The sequence below is a fragment of the Spermophilus citellus genome, assembly GCF_964194105.1.
Source record: "Spermophilus citellus genome assembly, chromosome: 19".
Classification (NCBI taxonomy): Eukaryota; Metazoa; Chordata; class Mammalia; order Rodentia; family Sciuridae; genus Spermophilus; species Spermophilus citellus.
Genome location: NC_138201.1, coordinates 8,360,680 through 8,388,581, shown reverse-complemented (window position 1 = coordinate 8,388,581; position 27,902 = coordinate 8,360,680).

Sequence of the window (27,902 nt, the reverse complement as noted above, 5' to 3'; positions counted from 1 at the left end):
TGAGTCCATCTACGAATCAGGCCTTGGTATTTGGAGATGTGAAGCCCTTCTCTTCTGGTGGGTTATTCATAAAATACATAATAGGTTGTTGTGAACTACCAGTCACCCCACTTTGGTGTTGAACAACTGGAATTTATGACTTCGGACTCAGAACATGTTATCCAGTCTTCCCCCTTCATTCCGAGGACTTCCTAGCCTCTAGCAATTACTATACCACCTTCAGATGGGTTTTTTTTTTTTTTTAAATATCTATACATGAAAGAGAGTACGTGGCATTTGTCTTTCTGTCTGATTTATTTCACACCCATATGGTCAGTTCATATTACATACGTGTATCAAATGATCACACGGTACCCTGTAAACAAGGGCAGTTAAAGTAATAATGAATTTTTTAAAAAAACCATTCCTTCCAGTAAAATAACAGCTAGAACAACATCGCTAACTCTTTCATGATTACGGAAGAGGGTGGGTAGCCACGGGCTGAGCCAATGAGGGTATTAGAACATGGAGATCAGGCTGAACCATCATCAGCTGCTTTGCACACAGAGTAGAAGAGAATAAAAGTGTCCAGAGAATGGAGGTTCAGCAAGATTTGAAACAGTTCATGCTTCTCCATGCCAAACAGGAAATAAACTAGCAAAAAAGGTCTCTGAGTGACAAATATGCATGTAGACTCAGATTTGTAGAGAAGTCCAACTGGGGGACAGGGTTTTCCGTTTAAGCGACAGCCTCCAGATTGCTGGTGGGCAGCTCCTCAGCCAGGAATGCATGAGCAGAGAGGGACAAGGAAGAGGCACTAAAGGCCACAGGAATGTTCATCTGAGAGTTAAGCATTTGGAAAAAAATGGGCGTCTGGTATGTGAAAACGTCCCGAAGTCTCAATGAAGAGAAAATAGCCTTTCCCTGTCCTCGTCACCTCTTGTCACCAAGTGTCCAGAGACCTCCCTGATCACTGAGACTATGCGGCCACCCCTGTCACCTGTGATAGCCCAAACATCAAGACCCTCACCGAACCCAGGGGGGCTATTCAAAGGGTAACAGATCGATTAAGGGGACAGAAAATTGAGGCAAAAACCAGGGGCACAGTTTCCTTAAAACCCCTCCCTCTGTGAGCACCACACCATCTCCGCCTGGAGGGGGTCTGAGCCTTCCTATGTTGTCAGTCAAGTGAGAGGTGGACTTGGGTTGACTCTGGAAACTTCTCTGGGACTCCCCGATAAAACGGAAGGGCTCTTTGCTCTGAGAGGACCCACTCTCTCCCTTGCGAGTGACCCTTTTCCCCCTGGCCTGTCCCTTCTAATAGACTTATTCTGGTCACTCTCATCAACAGGTCTGGAATTTTTGTGATGAGATGGGGCAAGAATTGTAATGCAATATTTTCAGAAACCCAAATCACCTAGGCTAAAAAAGGAAAAAGAAGAAGACAGACATCTTGAAGTTAGAGTTGAGCAGAGATCCACAGGGAAGGGGCCAAGCTGTTAGAGTCTGTAAACAAGTCAGGATGGCGCCTGGCAAAATGCCAGAGGGAGTGGTTTGTGAAGTAAGGCCAGCGAGCCATTAAGTGTGGAGATTTCTTATGGGTTGACTGCTGTATCTAGTTTATGCTAATTAAGATAAGCTGTGTGGAATGTATAAATACCCCTCCTGTCCTACAATAAACGGCTCCCACTCCTGCTGTATCAATCTACACAAGTTGCTCGTCACCCCCGGTTATTTTGCTGCAGCCGGACTGTGGCACCAAGCAGCCTCCTAGAGGAACCCACAATTCACTATCCACTCCGGATGTGCCAAATATGAAAGTCAATGTGGGGGAAACAAAAACAAAACTAAAAACAATTAACGCAGGCAGAGTCAGAGAGTGTAGAACACCACGAAAACCCCCTCTTCCCTTGGCTCCAAGAAAAAAAAAAATCCAGACCTAATGACTCTTCTGGTTGGATAAGAGGTGTCTCCCAAAAGCTCCAGGGTGAGACAACCCAGTCATATTCAGAGGTGAAATGATTGGGTTATGAGAACGAGCTGTCACCTGATTGGTGGATTAATCCACTTGGAGTATAATAACGTTTTCTTGGTACTGGGGATTGAACCCAGGGCACTTTGCCACTGAGCTTCATCCCCAGCTCTTTATTTATTAATGTATTTGCTTATCTATTTATTTAGAGATGGGGTCTTGCTAAATGGCTTAGGACCTTGCTAGGTGGCCCAGGGTGGCCTCAAACTTGCAATCCTCCTGCCTCGGCCTCCTGTGTCACCAGGATTACAAGTGTGCACCACTGAGCCAGGCTTGGATTAATAATTTGAAAGTACTTCTCCACTGCGTGATGGTATAGGCAGGTGAGGCATGGCTGGGAGAAACAGGTCACTGGGAGCATGTCCTGATAGTTTGCACTCAAACTCTCTCTGATGTTGGCTGCCATGACTGAGCAGCCTCTCTCTCCCATGCATTTCCACCATGATGTTCTGCCTCACCTTGAGCCCAAAGCCATGGAGTCAGCCGTCCGTGGACCGAAGCCCTGAAACCATGAGCCAAAATAAACATTTCCTCCTCTAAGCAGTTCTTGTCCCGTATGTGGGTCACAGTCGCACAAGGCACGCTAACACATTGATGGCACGGACAGGACACAGGTGTAGCCGTATCCAGGAGGATTTCATAGTTCAAGGGACCAGTGACTTAGTGACTCCTGTGTGTTTCCTCTTATTTGTTTTTTTCTTTTCTAATGAGACTTTATTATGTTGCTGTTGTTTGTCCATTTAATAGTGTGTGTGTGTGTGTGCGGGGTGCGGGGTGCGGGGTAAGGTGACCTCAGATTCTCTCCCTTTCAATCACATGGGGCTGCTGTGCTTCACAGAGACGTCTTGGAAACTGAGCTTCCCACAGAGACTGGATGGAAGGCAGGGAGGGAGAGAGGGCTTCTATGTGCAGGGTGAAGGGTGAACCAGGTGTCTGACGATGTACGAGAGCCCTAACTTCACCAAAGCAACCCCATTTCTTTTGCTTTGGGGTACAGAGAAAGGGTCTTTATTATCTTTTTCTTTCTTTCTCCCTCTTCTTCTCCTTCTCTCCTTTTCTCTCCCTACCCCGTTTCTTTCTTTCTTTCTCTTTCTTCTTTTTTTCCTAGAACTCATTGCAGTACAGTGTGGCCAAGGGTCCTGAGTTTAGGATACAAGAATACAGGTGAAAGTGGTGCTGCTCACTTCTGGTCGGGACCACAAAATCTTCCCGTGCATCCACCGGTCTTGTCCCCTGTCTGATGATGGGGGAGTCGTAACCCTGGCAGACCTGATACGTCATGAAAAAGTTCTTGAGGCCCGAATCCTAGAATAACGGCTTGGTGTAGATCCCTACCCCTGTTCCAATAAGCTGTACTTGAGAGAGGAATCAACTTCTCTTTGTTAATCTATTGAGAGTTCACTTCTCTTTATAATAGTGACAGGCATGGTCTTGCCTCCTTTCCTGATTTTTGAATTAACTGGATTTTTTTTTATGATACATTTAAAGATTTTTAAAATCAGATCTATACTAAGAAGCATGTCTAAATATACGTTTAAAAAATCCAAATAAAGTGAATGGCTGTGAATCCGTGTCCCAGGAAACAGTCTAATTTACTTATATTAAATTAGAAAATTCAATTCATTCTTTCTTTCTTTCTCTCTTTCTTTCTTTCTGTACTGGAGATTTAACCTAGGGACACTTTCACACTAAGTTACCTCCCAACTCCCCTTTTACAAATATTTCATTTTGACACAGGGTCTCACTAACTTGCTTAGGGTCTCACTAAGTTGCTGAGGCTGGCTTTGAACTTGTGATCCTCCTGCCTCAGCCTCCCAACTTGCTGGGATTACAGGCATGCACCATCATATCGGGTGGAAATTCAATTCTTATAATCTTGGTGAATTGAGGGAAATAAGAGATGATTCCAATGACAAATTTATCTGTATCCTTTTTATAATCTCCTATTTGGCCCAAAGAAGCCTCTGATGCTACCAGATAGGACCATTACTTTGGTCATCTATACAGTCTCTGACAGATGTTTTTACTACAGTACTATTACTACTATTTACTTTTAATGGTATTCATGATAGATAATTTCACTGTGTGTGTGTGTGTGTGTGTGTGTGTGTGTGTTTCTTCATTTTAGACCGTATCAAACCACAAATATAGTTCCACCTACTCAGGAATGATCTCCAGCCTTAGCTAGCTGGAGAGCAGGAGCCAAGGTGTTCAATAAATACCTCTCTAAATGTCTTCTAACCAGCCTCATGCCCTCTGAAATCTCTGCCTACCAATGACTACAGTGCTTTCCGTCATTACCATCTCCCCATCTTCTTCCACTCGGCTTAGACTAGCCAGGGGCATATCTCCCTTTCTTTCTGGCTGTTTTATTTCAGCTAAATATGAGTCTTATAATCACCCTGATTTGAAACAGCACGTGAAGTGAATACCGTCTTCTCCCTCACCCTGCACCTTCCTCCAATTTCCAAATGACAGATTTTCTCCCTCATCTTTAACCTTCCTTCTCTCCCCCTGCCTACATACATCTCCATTCAGATCCTCATTACTCCCCTGCCTTCCTTACCATAATAACCTAGTAATTGGCTTCTGCACATCCCTCCCTCACCGTGGCTATCCATCCTACGTCCCGCTGCAAGACGGATCTCCCTCAACGGCCTCTCTGCTCGAAGAATCACAGGCTCGCCACATGAAAGGCGATTGGAAGGTCAACCCACCCAACTTCCTTTTTTTTTCATTTCTTAATAAATACTCAATGTGGATATATGCCCTGAGTTTGTTTTATTGTCTTAGTAATGCATGTTTTTAAAAAAAAAAAAATTCAATGGTATGGAACTGCATCAAATAAAATAGCAAAACGCTCCCTCCTCCTCTGTATTCTCTTTTATGCCCTGGAAGCAAGCGATGGTGTCCTATTTCTGTTTCAGCTCTTTATTCTTCTTGCAGTTATCATTATAACTCTGTGTGATATAGTTATACCTTTCCTTTACAGATGTAATAGCTTTTCCCACAATATCTATTGACTTCCCACCATGAAACATGAGCAAATTAGTGCACAGACCTCTTTTTACCTGTCTTTTAAACTTTTCTCCTATTATTGCCTTCTTTTTCATGTTTTCAATGCTTAGGTGATTTAAATACTGTTGTGTAATGGCATCATGAAGTCCTCAAGGCTTTGCATGGAGCTTATGTGCAAGAATTGAAAAAAATAATAATCTTGCATTTAGAACAACATTGTTACAGCTTAGATCTTAAATGCCTTCCAAAGACCCATGCTATGGTCTTATTTGTCAGCCTAGGAGACTATTGGGAGGTAGAGCCTGGTGGGAGGAGGTTAGGTCATTGGGGATATGCCTTGGAAAGTGATATTGGGAACTTGTACCCTTCTTTTCCTCTTTGATTCCCAGTCACCATGAGGAGAGCTGCTCTGCTCTGTCCCACCAAGCACTCTCCGCCATTTTGTATTGCTTTGCCACAGCCCACAAAGCGATGGACCATGGACTGAACCTGAGATCTCTTCTCCTTTCAAGTTCTTTATCTCAGGTACTTTATCACAGTGATGAAACACTGACTAGCTCAAGTCTGATTATGAAATTATATTGTTGAAGGATATCACCACAGGTAGCATGTAGGGTAGTTAGAAATGAACAAAGGAAAGGAAGAATGAGCAAAAAATAAATATGAGAATAAGGCTGTTGCATACAAATTGAGTTTTGAACAAGGGCCTTTGGCCCAAACGATGAACGCGGGTAAGGTCCCAGCAATCTGCCTTGTTATTTAGCATAGCTCTGTCACATTTCCCAGTTTTCCAAAGAAGATCCATATGTATAGGTTGGAACTTCAGTGGAAGGAAGACAAGGTGAATTCAAGGTCATCAGAACCAAGGGACGTTTCAAGGGAGAGAGAATGGTGTAGAAAAGCGACTATTACAGAGGCTAAATAAGAAGAGGATGTGACCTTTTTCACGGGTGACCAGTAGTTTATTGGTGAATGGTGACCTGAGCAGTACTAGTCACATTGAATTCACTCAGGTGGAAGTCAGGTTTTAGTGCCTTGGTGAGCGAATATGGAGGCAGGTCAAACCTGAAAATACAGGTCTGGGGTTGTGGAGCACTTGCCCAGCATGTGTGAAACACTGGGTTTGATTCTCAGCATCACATAAAAATAAATATATCAAATAAAGGTCTTGTGTCCATCCACAACTAAAATAAAATAAAATAAAATAAAATAAAACCCCTGAAAATATAGATGCAGTGTCTTTTGAAGAACTTAAATAGCTAAGGGAGAGATTGCTTGATTTCTAGAGAGTCAAATCTAGTCTGTTTGTTTTACCTTTATAATTTCCTTATTTGTTTTCTGTTTAGATATGCATTCAATATGTTATAGCACAGAAGTATTCACTTACACTTTCTACTAGGACAGAAGTTGGACTGTACCCAGCCCTGCCCCCAAAGAGCTAACTGTGGAGCTCTGTGGGAAACTCCAGCTCCAGCAGAACCAGCCCCCCAGGGGGGTGTAACAGTGGTCCCTTTACCTTCTAAATATAGTCCCCTGTGCTAAGGATTATTATTATTATTTTTTTAAAGAATATGCTTTTTTTTTCCCCCTCTCTTCTCCCCTCTCTCCCTCTCTAACCAGATTAGGGACGCAGTGTGATCTTCTCTTCCCCCAGTTCACTGCCCTGGAGCACACCCACTACAGGAAGGAGATGCCTGTAGGGGATCTGGGCAGTGAATAGCTCCCCAATTAACAAGGGAATCCTAACACACCATCAGGACTCCCTGGGACCCCCTGCCAGAGCACACCTGGAATGCACCCCCTGAAGAGTTCCTTTAACCACACCCCGTCCCTCCTGATGGGCAGAGTCACAGCCTTTGGGACCGGAGTCCTATGTATTTCTCCTTTGCTAGCAAAGAAATAAGCCTTCTTTTCCTTTTTCTCAAAACCGTGTCCTCGTTATTACATTGGCATTCACTGGCATTGGGGACAAGGGCTGAGCTTTCGATTACAAGGGGTCACCTAAACGTGCCAGGCCATTGTGAAGGGTCGCAAGCTCTGTGAGCAGCATTTTTTTGGAGAGATGGAGGATTTGAGCACAGAGAGACGGAATCCAGGGATGCTCACGTTTGCTGTCGCTGTCCCATTCTGTGCCCATGCCCCCTTCTTCTTTCCCCCACTTTTGATGGACCGTCAGAGTGGACCTGGGATTTCAACCTTTGACCTCGCTTGCCCAGGCCTTTCTATTGTGTTTCTGAAGGCACTGGAGTGCTACCATGATCCTTAGCCTCAGAAGCAGAGAGCATCACCAAAACAGCCTTCACCCCCTTTCATGCCAAGCAACCGGTTCACTGCCAGCAACATACGGGGACCTTTCTGTGAATCAGAAAAAGGGGTCTTTTTCTAAAGGGTATACCACCAGGGGCCGGACAAACTGGAAACCTTCTCAGGACAAACTGATGGAGCCACCAGACTGGGGGGCTCGAGGAGCAGAACTCAAATTGGATTTAAGTCCCTATTCATGACCTGAACCCGACGTTTTGTGCAGGACACAACCTGCCCAACTGTCCCCTAGGTCTGCCTTGAGCTGCTGCATTGAGCTTCTCTGCCCTTTCCTTTTCTTCTCCAAATCCTAGGCTTGAAGTTACTTGACAAAGTTCTGCCAACACAACAACAACAACAAAATCAGGTATGGCATAGAGTATTCAGAAAAAAAAAAAATATGTTTAACTTAGATGCCTGTATGGGGAAGTTCCACACATAAAGGGTAAGCATATGCAAGAGAACTGAAATCTATCCTGGGCATAATTTATCTCTGTCAGCTGTCAGTGGACATGGCCTTTATTTGAAGGTGATTTAATTAATGAGATTAGCACCCCCGAAGTTCCTCACTGATGAAATAAAGGAATCCATACATCCTGATGTCTTGCACAGAGTTTTTCCCCCCTAGTTTAATATACTTTCCAAATACCAGTCATTGATCATTCACTCATCAAAATTAAAAAAATAAAAAATCCTAAAATTAGCTTTGGATTTCGAGAGAAACAAGACAAAATAAAACTTATTGGACGGTGGCTGAGACGGAAAGCCTACTGCGGTTTGTGTTCCAGGAGATCTGTTTGTCAAACAGGAAGAAGTAAAAAAAAAAAAAAAAAAAAATTACAACTTGTTTTGATGCTGTTCAAAAGCCTGCGGCAGTTTCTACCCCATTTGTATTTCTGGATTTTTTTCAGCCCCATCTGTTTATTTTCTATGGAGCAAATCCTAGCAAGATAAGAAAGCCAGCTTCGAAGGATCCGAAAGCAGGTGGGATTTGAAAATGATTGGAAAGCCAGGATGACAAATCCTCAGAAGAGAGGATCTCAGACTGGCCGGTGCTGTCGTTATTTGGCATACAATATTTCCTTTAGGTAAGCACACTATTTTTTATGAGGAAGGATTGGTGTGTGCCCAGGAGGTCTGAGATATCCAGTAATCTTCTCAGTGGAGACCCTTAACTATCTTATTTGTATCTGAGACAAGATTTGGGGGCTTTTAAATGGTAGTGGGGGGGATTAACTTCTCCAGATATTTCTTTTTTAAAAAATATACATTTATTTTTATTTTTTTTTATTTTTATGTGGTGCTGAGGATCGAACCCAGGGCCTTGCACGTGCTAGGTGAGCGCTCTACCGCTGAGCCACAACCCCAGCCCCTCCCCAGATATTTCTAGTAAATTCCCAGATTATAACATAAAACCAAAGAGACATCCTTTAAACTTCCTTAAATATTTATACATTCTGAAGCAGTACATCTCCGGGGATTAGATGACACAGAAGTTTATTTGGATATTAGCTGGAGATCTGTAATCTCAAACACTTAAAAGGAGACATATTTTCTTAGAACAGAGAAGAAACGATGACAAAATGACTTTTTCATTTTTCATATTTTTTTTAGGGTGAAACTTGGACCTTAAGTAATCCTTGCTAAAGTGTCTGAGCTGTGTTTTTTCCTGGAATTCTGTCCCAGAGCGGTATAGCTTCTTGGGACTTCTTAGGACTGGCCTCAATGCACAGAGACAATCATGGGCCACAGAACACCCCTTCACTATGGAGGAGAGCGACTTCTGCTATCACATATGGAAGGCTTCAGGTACCAGTCAACCATTCCCTAATCAGACACACACTGTCATCTTCAGTTTCTATGTTCTGAAGTTCCCAGAGGCCTGGGATGTTGGTAGCAGCCATTGGTTAATGCATATAAAACAAATTCTGTTTTCCAAGAAAGGTTTGCTCCAAGGTGAACCAAAAATAAATAGATAGATAGATAAATAAATAAATAGAAAATGCATGGATGAATCACGGATGTTCCCTTCTCACCTATGGATAATTAAACTTCCCTAGGAGTCGGATAAGACTAGCCCATGTTGCAGAATAAGGACCTGCAAACCTCAGTTAGTGTTATGGTTTAGATGTGGGGTATCCTCAACAAGCCCCTGAGGGTAGAGGTGAAATGATTAGGTTAAGAGAACTTCACCTAATCAGCATGTTAATTCCCTGATAGGGATCAACAGCATGGTGCCTGTAGGCAGGTAGGGTGTGGCTGGAGCAGGTGGATCACAGGGGGGCATACCTTGGGGATATATATTTTGTCTTAATTGAGTGGTGCTCTCTCTCTTCTTCCCCATCATGTTCTGAGCCTTCGTCCACCACACACGTGTGCCATGATGTTCTGCCTCATCACAGAACCCAAGGAATGGAATTGACCATGGATGGACTAAGACCTCTGAAATCATGAGACCCCAGAATGAATTTTTCCTCCTCTAATTGTTCTTGTCAGGTCTTTGGGGACACAGCAATAAAAAGATAGCTGACTAAAACAGCCAATTAGGAGCCCAACAGGAGTAGTACGTAAATGAATTCCAGTGCATGCTGGGATATGGGGCAGCCCTTCTGGGTCTTGTAGCCCTTCTGTGTCATGTCTATTAGCAATGGCTGGTATGGACACCAGAAGGGAAAGAGAGGAAAGGATGATATAATTCAGCCCAGACCTACAGCCTGTCACATCCTGCCACCACCCATTGGCTCAAGCTACCTAACTAGCTCCAGCATATAAGCAGGGAAGATTGAGAAATGGAGAAGGACAAATGGATAACTGCTTCCACTACTTATTTTTTCAGCAACTACCTGGTTAAAGGTCCAGAATCTTTATACTAAAATTTTTAGAAATTCAGAAAAAAATAAAAGGAAAGAAAATTTTTATTTTCTATATCACTCTGGTGATATGCAACCTCAGGATTGACCTTTAAATCTTTAAAACGTTGTTGAAGAATGCATGACATGTATTGCATTTATTTTTCTACTTTGAACAGGGTAATCCACCATGACGGATACTTTTCTGTTCAATTAAATGATCTATGGAGTTCATTGCATTTATTTCTACTTTGAACAGAGCTAAGTTCTAGAGACAGAGTGCTCAGTAGCAGAACTTGCCTCTACTATGCACCAGCTGCTGCTTGGATAGCTTGTACTGTCTCTCTCAGACCAAACATGCATCCCTATGAAACAAGGGGATGAGGCCAACAGACCAGCTACCTTTGACTTAAAAGAAGTTAATAGACTATGTGCACAAGATAGCACCTGCACACAGTGTGCACTCAATAATGCACATAGGTAAGAAATGCCAGGAGTGTTGTTTATTCTGTGTCTGCAGGCTTCCTTGTTATCAGCTCTCAGCTCACCAATCAGGACAAACAGCAGCCGGTGCTTCTGGGCTGTTCATATCCTATGAACTTACAAGGGACAGAGAAATGGAGAGACAGAGAGGGGCTCCCCAAAGGGATATATGAGTCCTCTGAAGATGCAAAGTTCAGAACTGTCTCTCAAAAACTCTTCATATCCTCAAATCAGCCAACTCATGCCTGCAGTCAAGTTCTCCTAATTAGATTATTGAATGCATGTGATATTTGGCTGTAGCCTTTAAAAAAAAAATGTCAGCTATTATATTTGAGAAGCAGCCCCCTAAGACCCAAATAGACTAAATTCTTTGTGCTACAACCACCACTCTGAATCCTAGGACAGATTCCTGCTTTTGAACGCTTTCAACTTTCTCTTTCTGTTTTAACTATTAAGCCCCATAGAATGATGACTATTTTTTTTTTATCAATCACTCATCCCAATCCAACTTTCTACAGATGCCACATTTGATGTGGTTAATTGTTATTATTTTTATTTTACATTCACTTAGGAAACTTTCAGTGGAAGAGAACATGTCCACTCCAAGATGCTAATTCTAACTGGATCCCCAGGAAGCCAGAATTAGACAGGCAGTCAGTAGAGATAGGTAAATCGAGTCAGGTCAGATCAAGGAGGTCAATTTGACTTAGATTTATTCGTGGATGGTTTAGATAATGGTCGACAATAACATGTAGAAGGAGTATCTCCTTTTTTTTTTTTGGTATATTTTAATTGTACCTAATGAAATATTTTCGGGAAGAAAGAAGCTCCACAAAGTTCTATCTAGGCTTTGACGTCAAAGCCACACGGTGTCAACCAAAAGGGTTCATCTCATTTGCGGGATGGTCATACCCCTCGTAATCAGTGGTCAGGTCCAGGAAGGTTCCAGAACTCGGCCTCTCCAGGGTCACGGTGGGGGGGGGGCTGGTAATTTGAGTTTAGTTTATATCATTTATTTATGTGAGAAGAGCTGATACCAATTAGGCAGAAACGATTCCAAATGCAAAGAATACATTCTCTAAAGCAAAAAATAAATTAACATTTATATTCTTGATGAATGTTTGCCAATGAATGCGTTCCACTCCAACTAATGGCACTCACATTAATATTTATAGGCCAGGGGATATATCATCGTCCATTAAGTCGTCTTTATTTTTGAGCATGCATAAGAAATGACACTGGAAAAAAAAAGAGAACTTTTCTCCAAACTGTGGAACAAGTTAGCTCAGTCCAGGTTTGAAAATAAATGGCTGCGAGCGATAAAGTCTTAATTATATAAGAGTTTCACACGATAGACAAACAGCTGTTAGTATTAATCTAGAGGAACTCAGGAAACAAGAAATCACTGGGGAGAAACTAAAGGGCAAAACTTTCAACAAACAGTTTGACAGAAGAATCTGGTACGAAATGGAAGCCAAAACCTGGCAACATCCAGGACAGGAATTTTGATTCAAGTGGCTTGGATTATAAAGTTGTTACGGGCCTGAGAGTCAGCTCCCAGCAGGATACGGCTGAAGATGTTGAACAGGTGGATTGGTGATGGACTCGGTAAAGCTCTTGACTTTGTTGAGGATGAGAGGAAAAATACAGAGTCCAGGATTTTCATAGTCAACTATTTCCTACACACTTTGAGAGCTATTGTCTACTGTCTATTTTTTTTTTTTTTGATACCAGGGATTAAACCTAGGGGTACTTAACCACTGAGCCACCTCCCCCAGCCCCTTTGGGATTTTATTTAGAGACAGGGTCTCAGTGAGTTGCTTAGGGCCTCACCTCGATAAATTGCTGAGGTTGGCTTAGAACTCTCGATCCTCCTGCCTGAGCCTCCCGAGCTGCTGGGATTAAAGACGTGTACCCACCACCGCTCTGGCTCCAGTATGTCTTGAAAAGAAAAACGTTTATCATGTCAAAGGCTTTGATATTAACTATGCACACCTGGGAGGCCTTAGGTTTGGAATTCCTTTCTGACTGCTGCTGCGATTGCAGAGAGTCGTCACAGGTGGGCAAGATAGAGCTGGGGATGTGGCTGGGTGTGTACGTTTGCAGTGACCAGGGATGGCGCGGGCCCTGCACCAGCCAGCCCGATAAATAACAGGAACATTGAAGAATATGCAATTATTAAAACCCACAGAGGTCAGCATGCAATACCAGTGAAAGTTGACTTGGATATGGAGACTGTGCCCCGATCCAGCTGACGCTCCAGATGTGCATGGGCCTCCGTCTCCACTGAGGTCGCAGCAGACAGCTCACTGCACCAAAGGATCAAAGCCACCCAGAGAGAGAGATGAGGAAGAGCCTCTCCCTAGGTCCGGCAGCACAGTGTCCCCAGCACCTGTTGTTCCACCTTCGGGCCCAGAACTGTAGTTCATTCCTTCTCCCTGCCCCTCCCCACCTTATGCATGATACACTTTTTTTTTTTGGGGGGGGAGGGTACAGAGGATTGAACTCAGGGGCACTCAACCACTGAGCCCCATCCCCAGCCCTATTTTGTATTTTATTGAGAGACAGCGTCTCACCGAGTTGCTTAGGGCCTTGCTTTTGCTGAGGCTGGCTTTGAACACATGATCCTCCTGCCTCAGCCTCCCAAGCTGCTGGAATGACAGGCGTGTGCCATCGTGCGCCACCATGCCTGGCCATCTTCCTCCTTTCTCTTTCTCGATGTCTGCAAAAAAAAAAAAAAATGGATGCGTTACTTCACTGCTCTGAGGGTCAAAGCTGTCTTCCCTGAAATGAACAGAGAGAGGCTTTAAGAGTCACGGGTTGATGTGTGAAAAGTACCGTGGATGGATGCAGTCCTCAACATAGGCACAGCTCCCTGTCTCCACTGCTGAGAAGCATGGGACGCGGTGACGTTCCCACTCATCCAAGAACTGACAGCAAGCAGCAGTACCTCTGCTTTCAGATAGGGCACCTGGTCCCCCGAGTCCCACAGCCACTGTGCATTTTATTTATTCATTCACACCCCCTCCCGTTCCTTACGGACCTTATGTAAACTCATCACTAAGTCCTGGCTCTGTTTTCACAAAATCCAAATATAAAAACAATGAGATGAGCCAATCGCAGTGGTACACGCCTATCATCCCAGTGGCTCGGGAGGCTGAGGCAGGAGGATTTCGAGTTCAAAGCCAGCCTCAGCAATGGTGAGGCTCTAAGCAATTCAGTGAGACTCTATGTCTAAATAAAATACAGAATAGGGCTGGGGAGGGTGGCTCAGGGGTCGAGTGCCCCTGAGTTCAATCTTCTGTACCTCCTCCAAAAAAAGAAAATGATATGAGTTGGGAAAATCCCCCAAACATGCTATTCAATGACTAAATGATCCGACTATCTCAGTGCAGAAGAGCCAAGGCCTAACAAGCATTTCCAATCCATTTTCAACTGTTATTAAATCATTTCCCCTGTGTTGACATTTTTTTTTTCCATAGAATATGGAGTAGGAGGAAACTTCCAGATTTCCCTAGAACACACCATTCATTTATCAAATTAAAAAAAAAAAATAAAATAAAATAAAAAAGCAGAACTTACAGGGAGAAGATCTTAGTGTGATAAAAGATCACCTACGGGCAGAACCAAAACCACAGCCCAGACCACCTTCCTGACTCTTTCAAGCCCTTCAAACAACATCTCTGATTTTGTCCTAATTTCTCTCTGAATGAATTTTACACATCAAATATTTAGCAGCCTGCCTCCCACAGAGCCCATGCTTGATAAAAACCAACTGTTACAATTATTTCCTTCTCTTTCCTTCTTTCATACTCTTTCCTCTGCCTATGACGTTCTGTTCCTCTTTTAATATATTTAGTTGTAGACGGACACGAGACCTTTATTTCATGTCTTTATTTTTATGGGGTGCTGAGGATGGAACCTAGGGCCTCACACACACCAGGCAAGTGCTCGACCACCGAGCCCCAGCCCCAGCCCTGGGTTCATTTAAATTCATTCTAGTCTGATCTGTCCGTCCAGCTTACTGTCACACCTGTTTTGGCCGATGTTTATTCAGTTGGCTTTTCTCCCAGGAAGTGAAACATGCCCTTCTATCCCCATCACCTCTCAGCACTCGAGTCCCTGGCCTGTCCTTGACACGGAGTTTCTTTCTTACCTGTGCATGTCTCCTCTTCCCAGTAAAACTTCAAGGCCACTAGAAAGTGGGGTGGGGGTGGGGACCCTGTCTCTGTGCACAGAGCGCAGTGAGCTCAAGATTTGGCGGATGGATTGAGTGACGTGCATTTCTAGAATTATGAACCAAACTGGTACCAACTTCGAACACCTCTATCCCACATCATCTACCGTTGAGAACACCTAAGCACGGCTGTAATATTATGGCAAACAAGACTCGAGTTTGCAAGAGAGGGAATATTTTTTATATATATTTGTAGATGGCTGGGCTTCAAATTCACAAGCACAGTGCAATCCTATCATAAAGACATGACATTTCAGGGGCCAGATGATCCGTTGTGATCATGAGAATTGTCACCAGAGATGCACACTTGACCATGCCTAATGGGTCTAATTGTTAATAGAGAACATGACAGGGAGAAGCCCAGAGGAGAGCTGGTTACGAATGATTCTGAAACAAGTGCTTGTGTGCTCAGCAGTGCATGCGCAAAGTGGCTTTATATCTTCACCTCCATGATGAGATCCCTTCCCTAAAGAGACCTGGCCCGTTTGGGGGTGAAGACCCACACCCTAACGGATCACCCTGCTTGTGAATGAGCTAATCATAGATAATAATGCATCCTTGAGACCCAGCCCTAGTTTCAGGGTTCTTTTTTTTTGGGGGGGGGCGTTGAGGGGTCATCAGAGTTGGAAGCAGGGGTGTTGAACCCCTGAGCCACATTTCCAGCCATTTCTAAGTTTTATTTTGAGACAGTCTTGCTAAGTTGTTTAGGGCCTCACTCCATTGCTGTTGAGACTGACTGTGAATTTGTAATCCGCCTGCCTCAGCCTCCTGAGCCTCTGGGGGTTAGAGGTGTGGGCCACAGCACCAGGCAACACTCCACATTGTTTAAAATGCTCTAGTGGAGTAAGACCTGGGTCTCCATAGGAAGGAATTTGCTTGGTTTCCTGAGACTTCCACACTCAAGCAATATCGTGTGGTGCATTTCAAAAACCCAGGAGAAAAGAATTTTGAAAGTCTTCCCCAGAAAGGCATGATCCATGTTTGAGGAGATAAACATGCTTAACCTGATTTAAACATGTGTGCAAGATCCACATGCATGCAATCCATGAAATCATAACACGGTACCCCGTTGTATGTACAACTCTCAAGTATCCATTACAAAGTAAACATCAACAAACAATACTATCTATCGGGGAAAAAAAAGCAAAATATTATCAAAATTATTCCCCATGGGACTACTTCTGACTTCTTTCCTTCCTCCTCTGTTCTTCTTTTGGATTTATGAATCTGGACAAGAAGAAGGTAACTTTGGATGAATGGAAAGTGAGATCACAGGGCGCTGTCCCCTGAGTGTTAGGTCTCGCAGTGTGCTTTAAGCAGAGAGCAAGATCCAGCTTCTCCGTGTAACTGATAAATGTATACAGTGTATCAGTGAGGAGCCGAGGATGAGACGCCAGGAGATCTCCAGGAATCACTCACATCTCTGAAGTGAACAAAATTACTTTAGGTCTCGTAGGTAGAGTACTCCAAATCTTATTGATGCTGGTTGCCCGAGAGATGGTGGAAGAAGTGTGTCATTTTTAAAGTAAACTAGTTGCTAGGGAGAAGACTGCCCCTCTCACTGGATCCTGTGATTTAGAATTTCCTAAAACACTACCGTAACCCTTCATCACTCTAGAACCCTACCCAGAAAGAAGGCCATCCATCCCCAGATGCAATTCCAAAACACTGGACCTAAATTGTGAGTCCAATAAACCTCTTTTATTTATAACTTGTGTCGCCAGTGGTACTGTGATTTAGCAATGGAAAACATACCAAGACACAAATATTAATGGCGAGTCTATCATGTGCAAGATGCTATTTAGGGGGGGGGGGTGCTGATTACACAAGAGTTGGTCCCTGTACTTCAAGTGTTATGGTTCTAAGGGGAAATCATGTATGAAGGAGGGTATTAGTGTCCTTTAAAGGATATGAAGTCTCATTGCCAATATTACAAGAATAGCCAGGAGAGCAAAAGTGGATTTTACTTGGAGTTTTGCTAAACTGATGATTTCCCAAATTACAAGTTCTTCAGATGTTCTTTGGAAGGGTACAACAGGGGAGCTGATTGGATGGAGGGTACTCAGAGAGAGTGGAGTTAGATGAAATGTAGGCTTTGAATACAGTGGCTAGAGACTCAGGATTGAGCTCAACTGTGCTACCTGGAGTCAAATTTCTGAGCATTGATTTTCTCTGGAGATTGGAAATAGGGTCTATCTCTTAGGGTTGTTATAAGAATCAAGTGAAATACCGAGATAGTATTTGTTCAAATTTAGCATAGTCCTGGGCACCTGTGTTTTACACATGTTGATTGTTTTCATTGTTACATTACATTGTCTCAGAGGTGGAGGCAAAATCTTTGGGATAACTAGGCTGTGGCCTCAGTGGAATAAGTGGGTGGCAAGCCAGAATACAAGGTAATTCTTTAAATGAATTGGGTTAGAGGTCAACACAGATTCTCAGAGTGCATTGTCTCTTAAGAAGTCAGAGAAAACGAGCTTACGAAAAACATGGCGGCCTTGGAACCCAGTGAGAAATGGAGACCGCAGAAGACTATCTCTAAGCTCCTCCAGTAGAGCCCAGGGAGTGAGAGAATTTGGAGATAAATGAAGGATGAGAGGAAAAGAGGAAATGCAAAATTTGAACAAATATAAAGCCATTTCCATAGATAAGAGGCATCCTAGGAAATGTTTACCCATGCAAAGATTTTATGCATACACACACACTCATTCTTGGAAGAGTTCTGAGAAAGCAAGAGATGGAAAATGAATCGGGCCAAGTGAAAAGTTCAATAAATTTACCAATCTCTTTGAAGTGGTACCCTGTGTACTCACCGTCCTTAATGGACACTCCGAGGATTGAAAGGCATCATCTACGTGATCGATAGGCATACAGAGACATAGAGAACAGAAAGAGAAGGAGAAAGGCCATTTCCCGTGAATTATTAGCTCTTTTTTTTAGTCAATTTAGCAGGGCAACTGAGATTTCCAAAGATATAATTCATCCTGTTGATAGGGAAATGTAACAAGACAAAACCGAGTTTCAGAAAATTTGAGCTCTGAAAAGTTTCGGTTGGTGTCTTCATTTTATGGGCGCGATTTTGGCATTTTAGCATGAAAACCTTTGTAAAAAAAAAAAAAAACACGAATATCCATCTCCAGTCTTTTATTTCACGTGAGAAACTGTGCAAAGTTGTTGTTTCGTGTGACCGGTCTCCCATCTCTTCCCTATTTCTGGAAACAGCTGGTTGGTTTTGGTTTATGACAGCAAAGTTGTCATCAACTCTCTGTCCTGCAGTTCAGACAAGGCTGATCAAACCCCAGCTCCCTGGGACCCACTCTCACCTACTTCGGGTCTGTGGCTGAATCCAAGTTTGAGCAAATAAGAAACCCTCATGAAATTTCTCCTGGGACTCTTGGGGTGAAGGTTGTATTTCTGCTAGAATTGTTAAGCTCTGGGTGTTGAATTGAAGGGGCTCCATTCTATGGTAGCTGCACAACTGTACTTGAGGATTCCTAAGTGTATTTTAGGCAGCAAAATCAGGCCACCTGACTTTTAGAATGAGCACACCTATCAATAAATACATGTGATAAAATGACAATATCATGTGGAGACAAAGGAAAGCAAGATCTTTGTTTTCAAGGAGCAAACTGCTTCACCCAGGGAAAGCATCAGAAGTTTTAGTCAAAAGTAAATATACTTTCCATCGAGCCTTGAGAGATGAACATATGTTTTCCAGATTGTAGGTTGTTTGCTGTGGCTGGCTGGGAACTAGGAAGGTGGGAAATTCAGAGAGAAAATCATAGGGAAGGCTTTCATGTGATAGAGCATGACATGCCAATCAACCTCTCCTAAGGCACATATTTAAAAATACAGAACAAACTAAGTAGACATGAATGGAGTGGCCATAACAATGTTCTACCTTTTTTGGAAAATTTTATGTGTTCAAGTGACTTTAAGAAAGAAATTTTATGTTTTCGAGTTAAACATAATACTAGGGTTCCTTTTGACATAATCACACATGCGTGGAATATAATTGGCTCTATTCCCTCCCTTGCGGTCTTCCCCTGACTCTCTCTCTCTCTCTCTCTTGGGTTTTCCTTCTCTTTATGTATAGTTTTTTTTTTTAAAGTTGAGGGTTATATAAATATAGAGGTGAAAGTTAGCCTAGTACATTCATAGGTGTACGTAGCATGATTTGGTCAATTTCATTCCATCGAGAAACTTCACATACGAATTGCTTTGGTGGGGGAGGAGAATCCAAGATGGCAGATCAGAGCCACATGGCTCCCCGTGGGGCCACAGGGAAGAACCAGAACAATAAAGCACAAATGGTACTTTGAGGTCAGAGATTGAGGGAGAACCCAAGAAGCAAGGGGAACTGTAAACATCATGGAGGATTGGAAAAGAGTAAAGCAAATAGTGATCTCAACCCCAGCTCCCTGGTGGAGGGACCCCACACGGCCAGACCAGGGGAGTGGGAAGGGGCCAACATGCAGTCCTAATGGCAGGGAATTCCACCACAGGTTTGTAAGTCCAGTTTGCAGAGCTGGCTGGATTCAGAAGGTCTGCTCTGCTTCAAAGAGCAAGCAAGGGGGTGGGCCTCCCCCACCCCGAGAACCCAAGCTATAGTCACGGTTACCCACCATCTGCTCTCGGGGCTGGCACCTGGGCTCCTGATGCAGCCAAAAGACTTGGGGCTGTGTGCCCTCCACCAGGCAGAAGACAGCCCCTCCCCCCATCAGCCAGCATAGGGATCAGCACCTGCCTTTGCTGTAGCTGCATTTGTACTGTGACAATCTGGGACGCTCTCTTCCCCACCCCAGGGCCTGGGAGCAGTAACTGTTGGTGCCAAAAGACTGGCATCAACCAAGACCGTCCAATAGGACCTGAAGAAGGTCCCAACCACAACACCCGGTTTCATAAACACAGCTACCAGTCCCACAAACACTAAGGCCACCTGTGCCTGCTCCGTCCCTTTCCAAGCCAACGCCCTTGGGACTGCAGCTGCTGGTACAAAGTCCTGGATTCAGTTGTGTCTGTCTGTCCACCAGGACAGACAGTTGTGTCTGTCCACCAGAAACATTTAAAATAACCCCACGGAATTTAAAGGAAGGTCCTATTTCTATTTGCATCTCACGACATGAAATCCAGGGTGGCTGGTGGTGCCAGACTTGAGAAGGTCACCTGTGCTCAGGCTGAGGACCTGAAGAAAGATCTCATTCCATCTCGTGGCTCCGGTACTACGGCTGCCATTCCCAAAGGCAGAAGCATCTCCCACCTTCATCCAGAGGGTCGTGCACAAGGTCTCTTCACCACCTATGGCTCCAGGTATATAGTTTCTATATCCAAGATACTTGGGAGCATCTATGCTGGCCCTGAAGTACCAAAGGATGTCCTCTCCACGTATCACAGAACTAAGATTGTGGCAGCAGCTGCCACAAGAGCTCAGGGACATCTGTGGTCAATTCTCTGGACCCTGAGAACCGGCACCTTTGGAAATCTATATCCACTGCAAGGTTGAACGACTACCTTCACAAACTACTGCAGTCTAGACGACTAAGGCACCTGCAGACAGTGCTGACGTCATTCAAAGGTGAAGAAATCACAGACACGGAAAGTTTTGAGCTCAGCTATCACCGAAGACAAAGCACCCACTCATTTGACTCCCTGAATCCCATCTCACCAAAGAAATCTTTGCCTCAAAAAGCTACTCCATAAACTAGTGGAGGCAAGCGTTGCACCAGATGTGCAGGCCTCAGCATCAGAACACGTGAATTAAAAGGAAAACACATTCTCCACACCTAGATCTCAATCGGAAGGAGATCTATGCAATAACTGAAAAAGAGAATTCACAATAAGGATCCTAAGGAATCTCAACGAAATGCAAGAGAATACAGAGAGTACAAATAAATGAGAAAAAGCGATTCATGATATGAATAAGAAACTCGCCAAACAGTTAGAAATGATAAATACACACCAAAAAGCCAATCTGAAACCTGTGGTTGAAGTGCAATTCACAATAACTAAGTTATGGGATCAGGCTATGTACATAGCAACAGACAAATGGATAAAGATCCTATGGTATAGATACACGATGGAGTTTTACACCCCAGTGAGTCTTACTGACAGATGTGTATAATTATGATGCATTACTACTACTAAGAGAAGAGAGGTCAGTAGAGTAGAGCCATCAAATTGGGGAGGGTAGAAGAAAGGGAATGGGAAGAGGGGAAGGAAACAGATTAAATTATGTTTTGTGCATGTACAAATATGGCATAATGAATCTTGCTATTCTGTATAATGCACCAACATAAAGACAAACCTGGCGCCGCAAACTTTAATGAAATAAAAGACACAAGAGAGAGCTTCTCCCAACACATAGAAAAGAGAATTTCTGAACTTGAAGGCAGACCTTTTTTGAATTAATGCCATCACACACAAAAAAATGAACCCAGTCCGACAAGAAGAAACTGAAAACGTAGGAGACTTATGGGACACTATTATGCAAACAAATATGGGAATTTCAAAAGATGAAGGAAAGAGGAAAGGCACGGAAAACCTACTTCACCAAACAGGAACTTAAAAGATTTTAGAAATCTTCAAAGAGAGGGAAATTCTGGTAGATGAACTTCAAAAGATCACAATCAAAATCAAAGGATCTTTGTCAAGATATGTTATAGTTAAAATATCAAAGAAAGAGAAATCTGAAAACAGCAAGAGAAAACTGTCATGTTACATATAAGGGACTTCCCATTAGACTTACGTATTTTCTAGCAGACACATCACAGACCAGAAGAGAATACGATGGTATATTCAAACTCCTGAAAGAAAAACACCTGCCAATCAGGAATATTATACCCAGCAAAACTACCTTCCAGATGTGAAGATAACTAAGTGTTTCCCACATGAGCAGACACAGAGGGAATTCATCCTTCACCGGACCAGCCTTAAAAGTAATTCTTAAGGGATTAGTACACTGGTAATAGAGGGCTGATAATTTATATTATGAACACATAAGTATGCAGAAAGCTCACTAGATTAACAAATATTCAAAAGAGAAAGAAAAGAAAATCATGAAAGAAAACTACCTTGTCAAAGTGATCTTTCATTGTCTGATTCCCCTTCTCGGTCTATTCCCTAAAGACCTAATAAGAGCATGCTACAGGGACACTGCTACATCGATGTTCATAGCAGCACAATTCATGATAGCAAGATTGTGGAACCAACCTAGATGCCCTTCAATAGACGAATGGATAAAAAAATGTGGCATTTATACACAATGGAGTATTACTCTGCATTAAAAAATGACAAAATCATAGAATTTGGAGGGAAATGGATGGCATTAGAGCAGATTATGCTAAGTGAAGCCAGCCAATCCCTAAAAAACAAATGCCAAATGACTGCTTTGATATAAGGGGAGTAACCAAGGACAGGGTAGGGACGAAGAGCTTGAGAAGAAGATTAATATTAAACAGGGATGAGAGGTGGGAGGGAAAGGGAGTGAGAAGGGTAATCGCATGGAAATGGAAGGTGATCCTCAGGGTTTTACAAAATTACATATAAGAGGAAATGAGGGGTAAGAGAAGAATAATACAAGTGGAAGAAAGGATTTACAGTAGAGGGGGTAGAGAGAGAAATGGGGAGGGGAGGGGAGGGGAGGGGAGGGGGGATAGTAGAGAATAGGATAGACAGCAGAATACATCAGACACTAGAATGGCAATATGTAAATCAATGGAAGTGCAACTGATGTGATACAGCAATCTGTATACGGGGTAAAAATGGGAGTTCATAACCCACTTGAATCAAACTGTGCAGTATGATATATTAAGAACTATGTAATGTTTTGAACGACCAACAATAAAAAAAAGGAAAAAAAAAAGAAAGAAAACTACCAAGTCAACGATATGCTAATAGGTGATAAGAAGAACAACAAAAATTCCACAAAAAAAAAATTAACAAAGTGACAGGAGGAAGTTCATAACCCAGAATCTATCTAGATGCCCACTAGTGGATGAAGAAATTGGAGTCTACATGAACCGTGGAATATTACTGAGCCTTACAAAAGAATGGAGTCCTGACATTTCATGGCTATCTAAACATCACGAGTGGAACTGGAGTTCAGTGTGTTAACTGATGTCGGACAGACACAGAAGGGCACATAAAATGCTCCTACTCACTTCTGAACTCTCAAAAATCAGCCTTGTGGAAGAATGTCATGGGAGAGTGGTTAGTAGATGGTGGAGAGGGCAGGAGGTGTGGGGCGGAAAGAACCTTAACAAAGGGGCACTAAAACACAGTCAGAGGGGAATTACTTCTGGTTTTCCTATAGCACAGTACACTATAGTTGTTTGTCAAAACAATTGGTGATGTACTTAAAAATGACAGAAAATAAAAGCACAGATTTCTGAGCACGTCAAACTGATTAATATTTGAGGAGATGGAAATACTTATTAGTCTCATGGCATTATGGCACTTTGTATCCATGTATCAAATTACCATAAAAAACCTGTGAACAAGTACAAAGACTGTCTCAACCAATAAAATACTTCATCTTATTCCTTTTATTCAACAGACCAAAGAGTAAGTGTCTTGCAGACTCAGTGTGTGGTGGTGTCATGAAAGATGGTGGAATAATCAGATTGCAAAGGCCCACGAGGTGGATGAAAACCTTTGTGGAATGTTGGTGATAATTCCCGATGGGACACGCCAGCTTTAAGTTCTTGTGGTGCACACTCCTGATAGAAGAAGAAATTATGGAGTATTTACCGCCTAAAATCAGTTTGGTAATGCAGGGGGAAGCAGATATACTGGTGAAATATGTGTACTCCTGTGCACGACCGGGACCCATTACACTCCTGTGCATAGGACACATCACTTGGTCTAATAGGAGAGACCCTAAATAGCTCTTTGTGGACTGAATAAGTAGAACCATGCTGTTCCATCACTCCTGGTGCTGTGCCGTGGAATCAGTATGTCTGCAGATGGGACTCTCATGAAATATTCTAGGTGCTTCTGCAATTGAACATGCAGGATACTCTTTCAAAAGACAGCTCCAATATGTGGATGCTGATTCACAATGTGTGTGTGTGGGGGCACTAGGGAAAAATAGAGCTACCTTAGATTAGGTAGAGGGGAGAGAAGGGAGGGGAGGGGACATGGGGACAGGATGGATAGTTGAATGAAACAGACATTATTACCTAATGTATGTATGTGTGTGTGTGTGTGTGTGTGTGTGTGTGTGTGTGTATATATATATATATATATATATATATATATATATATATATATAAAACTGCATGACCAATGTGATTCTACAACATGTACAATCAGAAACATGAGAAATTATACCCCAGCTATGTTTGATGTGTCAAAGTGCATAAGTGCATTCTACAGTCATGTATAACTAATTCAAACAAATTAAAAAATTTTTAAAAAAGGCACTCAGCACCCAGAACTGGTTGCCAATGTCTTGTATTTTAACAATGTAGCAATACGTTCAAGAATGTAACATTTTTGCCAAACGGAGATGATAGACGTTCCATAGACAAATAAATGTTTGATACATAATAGATGTTTAACCTGATTTAAACATTACACAATGTACTCGAGTATCAAAAGATGACACATATAATTTTACGTTTTTATAGATTGGATAAAAGAAATGTAAAACTAAAAACTGTTTAACATGGATTAAAAAAAAAAAAAAGAACACAGCAAATCTGTACTTACTGAGGACCGAATCTCCTGGATACACTCTAACATGTTCCATAAAAATATACAGATTTTTGATCCACCAACCCAAACATATGGAAGTGGGTAAGTACAGATAATAGATGGCTTTTAAAAATAAGTTTAAAGGTTTTCCCGAGCATCAGCAAAGCCAATTCTCAACTTCCTTCGGTTTAAGAATAAACCAAGTAGTGGATTAAAAATGCTACTGTAGCCGGGCAAGGTGGCACACACCTGTAATCCCAATAGCTCCGGAGGCTGAGACAGGAGGATCATGAGTTCAAAGCCAGCCTCAGCAACAGCGAAGTGTGAAGCAACTCAGTGAGACCCTGTCTCTGAATAGAATACAAAATAGGGCTGGGAAGGTGGCTCAGTGGTAGAGTGCTCCTAAATTCAACCCCTCATACAGCACCCCCCCCCAAAAAAAAAAAAACAGAGCTAGCGTAATTCAGTGGTCAACTACTTGCATGGGGTGTAGGAAGTGAGGACCTGGTAGGTCGAAATACCTTCTCTCAAAATAACCGTGGTGATTGTGATAACGGTGGTGGGGAAGAGGCGGGGATAGAGGTGGTGAGAAGTCTGTGCTGAGTGATGGCAATCCGCTGTACCATGTTCTGATTTGCATCCTGCAGAGTCAGGAAATGACACCAACATCACAGTCAATTTTCTGTTGTCAAGATCTTAGTGAAAATAGCCCCAGATGACTTTTAACTATCTAATGAGAGGTTCTATGACCAAGGCATTACAGAAACTGCTATCAAGGTTCAGGACCAACTCACAATAGCTAATCTATGGAACCAACCCAGGTACCCTTCAACAGATGAATGCATAAAGAATATGTGGTTCATATACACAATGGAATATTACTCAGCCTTAAAGAAGAATGAAATGATGGCATTTGGTGGTAAATGGATGGAGCTGGAGAATATCATGCTAAGTGAAATAAGCCAACCCCTAAAAAATAACAAGGGCCGAATGTTTTCTCTGATATGTGGATGCTAATTCATGATGCAGGGGGTGCCCTAGGGAAGAACAGAGGTACTTTATATTAGGTAGAAGACAGTGATTGGAGGGGAGTGGGGGAATGATGGGAGAAGGAATTATTACCTTATGCACATACATGACTGCATGACCAATGTGATTCTACAGCATGTACAACCCGAAAAATGATAAATTATATTCCATTTATGTATGATATATCAAAGTGCATAAATGCTTTGTACTGTCATGTATAACTAATTAGAAGAAATTTTAAAAAAAATAGTAACATCCAGGACCACCAAGAGAATGTGTGGTATAGAAATCCAAATGGGTTCATGCCAATCAGTCAACCTGTGACTAGGAAGACTACGTCTCTGCTTCAGTCTCTTGTCCTGAAGTGCAGGTTCTCTGACTTCAGTTCACCTTTTTACAGGTAAAATTAAAAACAAAAAAGGTTCAAAAAAAGGTGCTTGCCTCATAACTACCACAAAGACATATTTCAAAGTCATTAAATGCACATTAATAATCCAGGGAATATATAATTTTGTTGGTGACAGATACTATTTTTACAGCTGTTCTTTAGAGAAAGAATAAGTTTCTCTTCATTAAAGACTAATGAGTGACATTACATTTAAGTGTTCGCATTAGATATGCTTCTTTGAATTTAATGATCGGGCAATGAGGCCTTTAATTAAATACTCAAAAATCCCCACTGGGAGAAACAAAACAAATTTATCTGCCATTTAAAAAAAAATAATGGATTCCATCTGTTATATAATCAAATTTTTAAATTTTGTTATGTTTACACATATTCACCATCGTACCCCTGAAAGCTTGATTCTCAATATTCTAGAAGGTATTGACACAGCAAACCTGTAGGGTAATTGGTGCTATTTTGCACATTTTGTTTCCATACCTTGAGTTTTCATTCTCAGAGGTACGAAGAATTTCCTCTCATCTTTGGCTTGCTCTATGAATTACTGTTATGGTTTCAATATCCCACAACATGAGCAAATCTTTCAGCAATAACCAAAAGAGAAGCCATTATAAGACTAAAAGATTGTTAACTAGAAATGAGATCATAACCAGTTTCCTAAAGTATGATCCTAAATTAGTTTTTCCCTCTTTTGGACAACCAACATTCCATTTTCACTTATGTTAGAATCCGCTATATACTTGTTGAGAATACAAAAGGTAATTTAAGTTATTAAGTCTAAAATGACTCCATTAGAATATTAAAATAGAAGCATAACAACATTACTGGATTTTTTTTTTACAATAAGATACACTTAAATGAAGTCATTTCCTCCATAGAAAAAAATACGATTTTAAAGGTTTCATAGTTTGTGGAAAACTGAGAAATAAAAAAAAAAGCAACAGTTTGGTGCAGAATAATTAAGACTTCCATAAATCAATATATGCTGGGTATATTTACAGAGCTCTGTTTTGTTCTTAGCTGCTGCTATGGTGTAGGGGGGGCTCAGGGCCATCATTTCCATAGATATCAAAGAACAACGCAAAATGTCATTTCTTAAAATGGTAAAGAAGCAAAATGCTTTGGAGAGAAGAGAAAGAAAAAAGAGTCCGTTTTGATGGATTTAAGATGAAGTGGAATTAGGAACAGTTAGATGAGACTCAGAGCAGATACTACCCAGCTCAGCTAGGATGCTAATCATTGGTGGGTGATATTCGTACTTTTTCTGGAGTTGAAGCCTGACCTTAGGCTGCCTTTGGGTGTTTTCTGTTGATTTGTTTTCAGAGAGATGAAAACTAAAAGACTATTTTTCCCAGAATTAAGTTGGATATAATATAATTCCCAAGGATGCTATTTTTGGTGGTGGGGGGGGCGAAATTTGAGATAAATGAAGATTCTTATAGCTCCACATCTTTGTGAACATGGAAGAATTACCCTGAAATATTTTGATGTAGTATGATAAGATGTAAAACAAATCAGGATCATTTACTCAAGAGTGAAGTAGGAGCTTAGTAGGTGGGCAGCCTGGTAAACACATGCCTGCAATCACAGTGACTTGGGAGGTTCAGGCAGGAGGATCTCAAGTTTGAGGCCAGCCTCAACAACTTAGCAAGACTCTGTCTCAAAATAAAAAATAATAAAGGGCTGAGAATGTAATTCTGTTGTCCAGCACCCCTATATTAAACTCCCAGAACTGCCAAAAGAAATTTTAAAAAGGGCCATAGGTTACTTAATATCAGATGTACTATTCCTAAAGAGAACTAATACTATTTTGATACAATTTTTAACCCTTGTAATATGAAAGGGTTAAAAATTATATCAAAATATTTTGCCTAA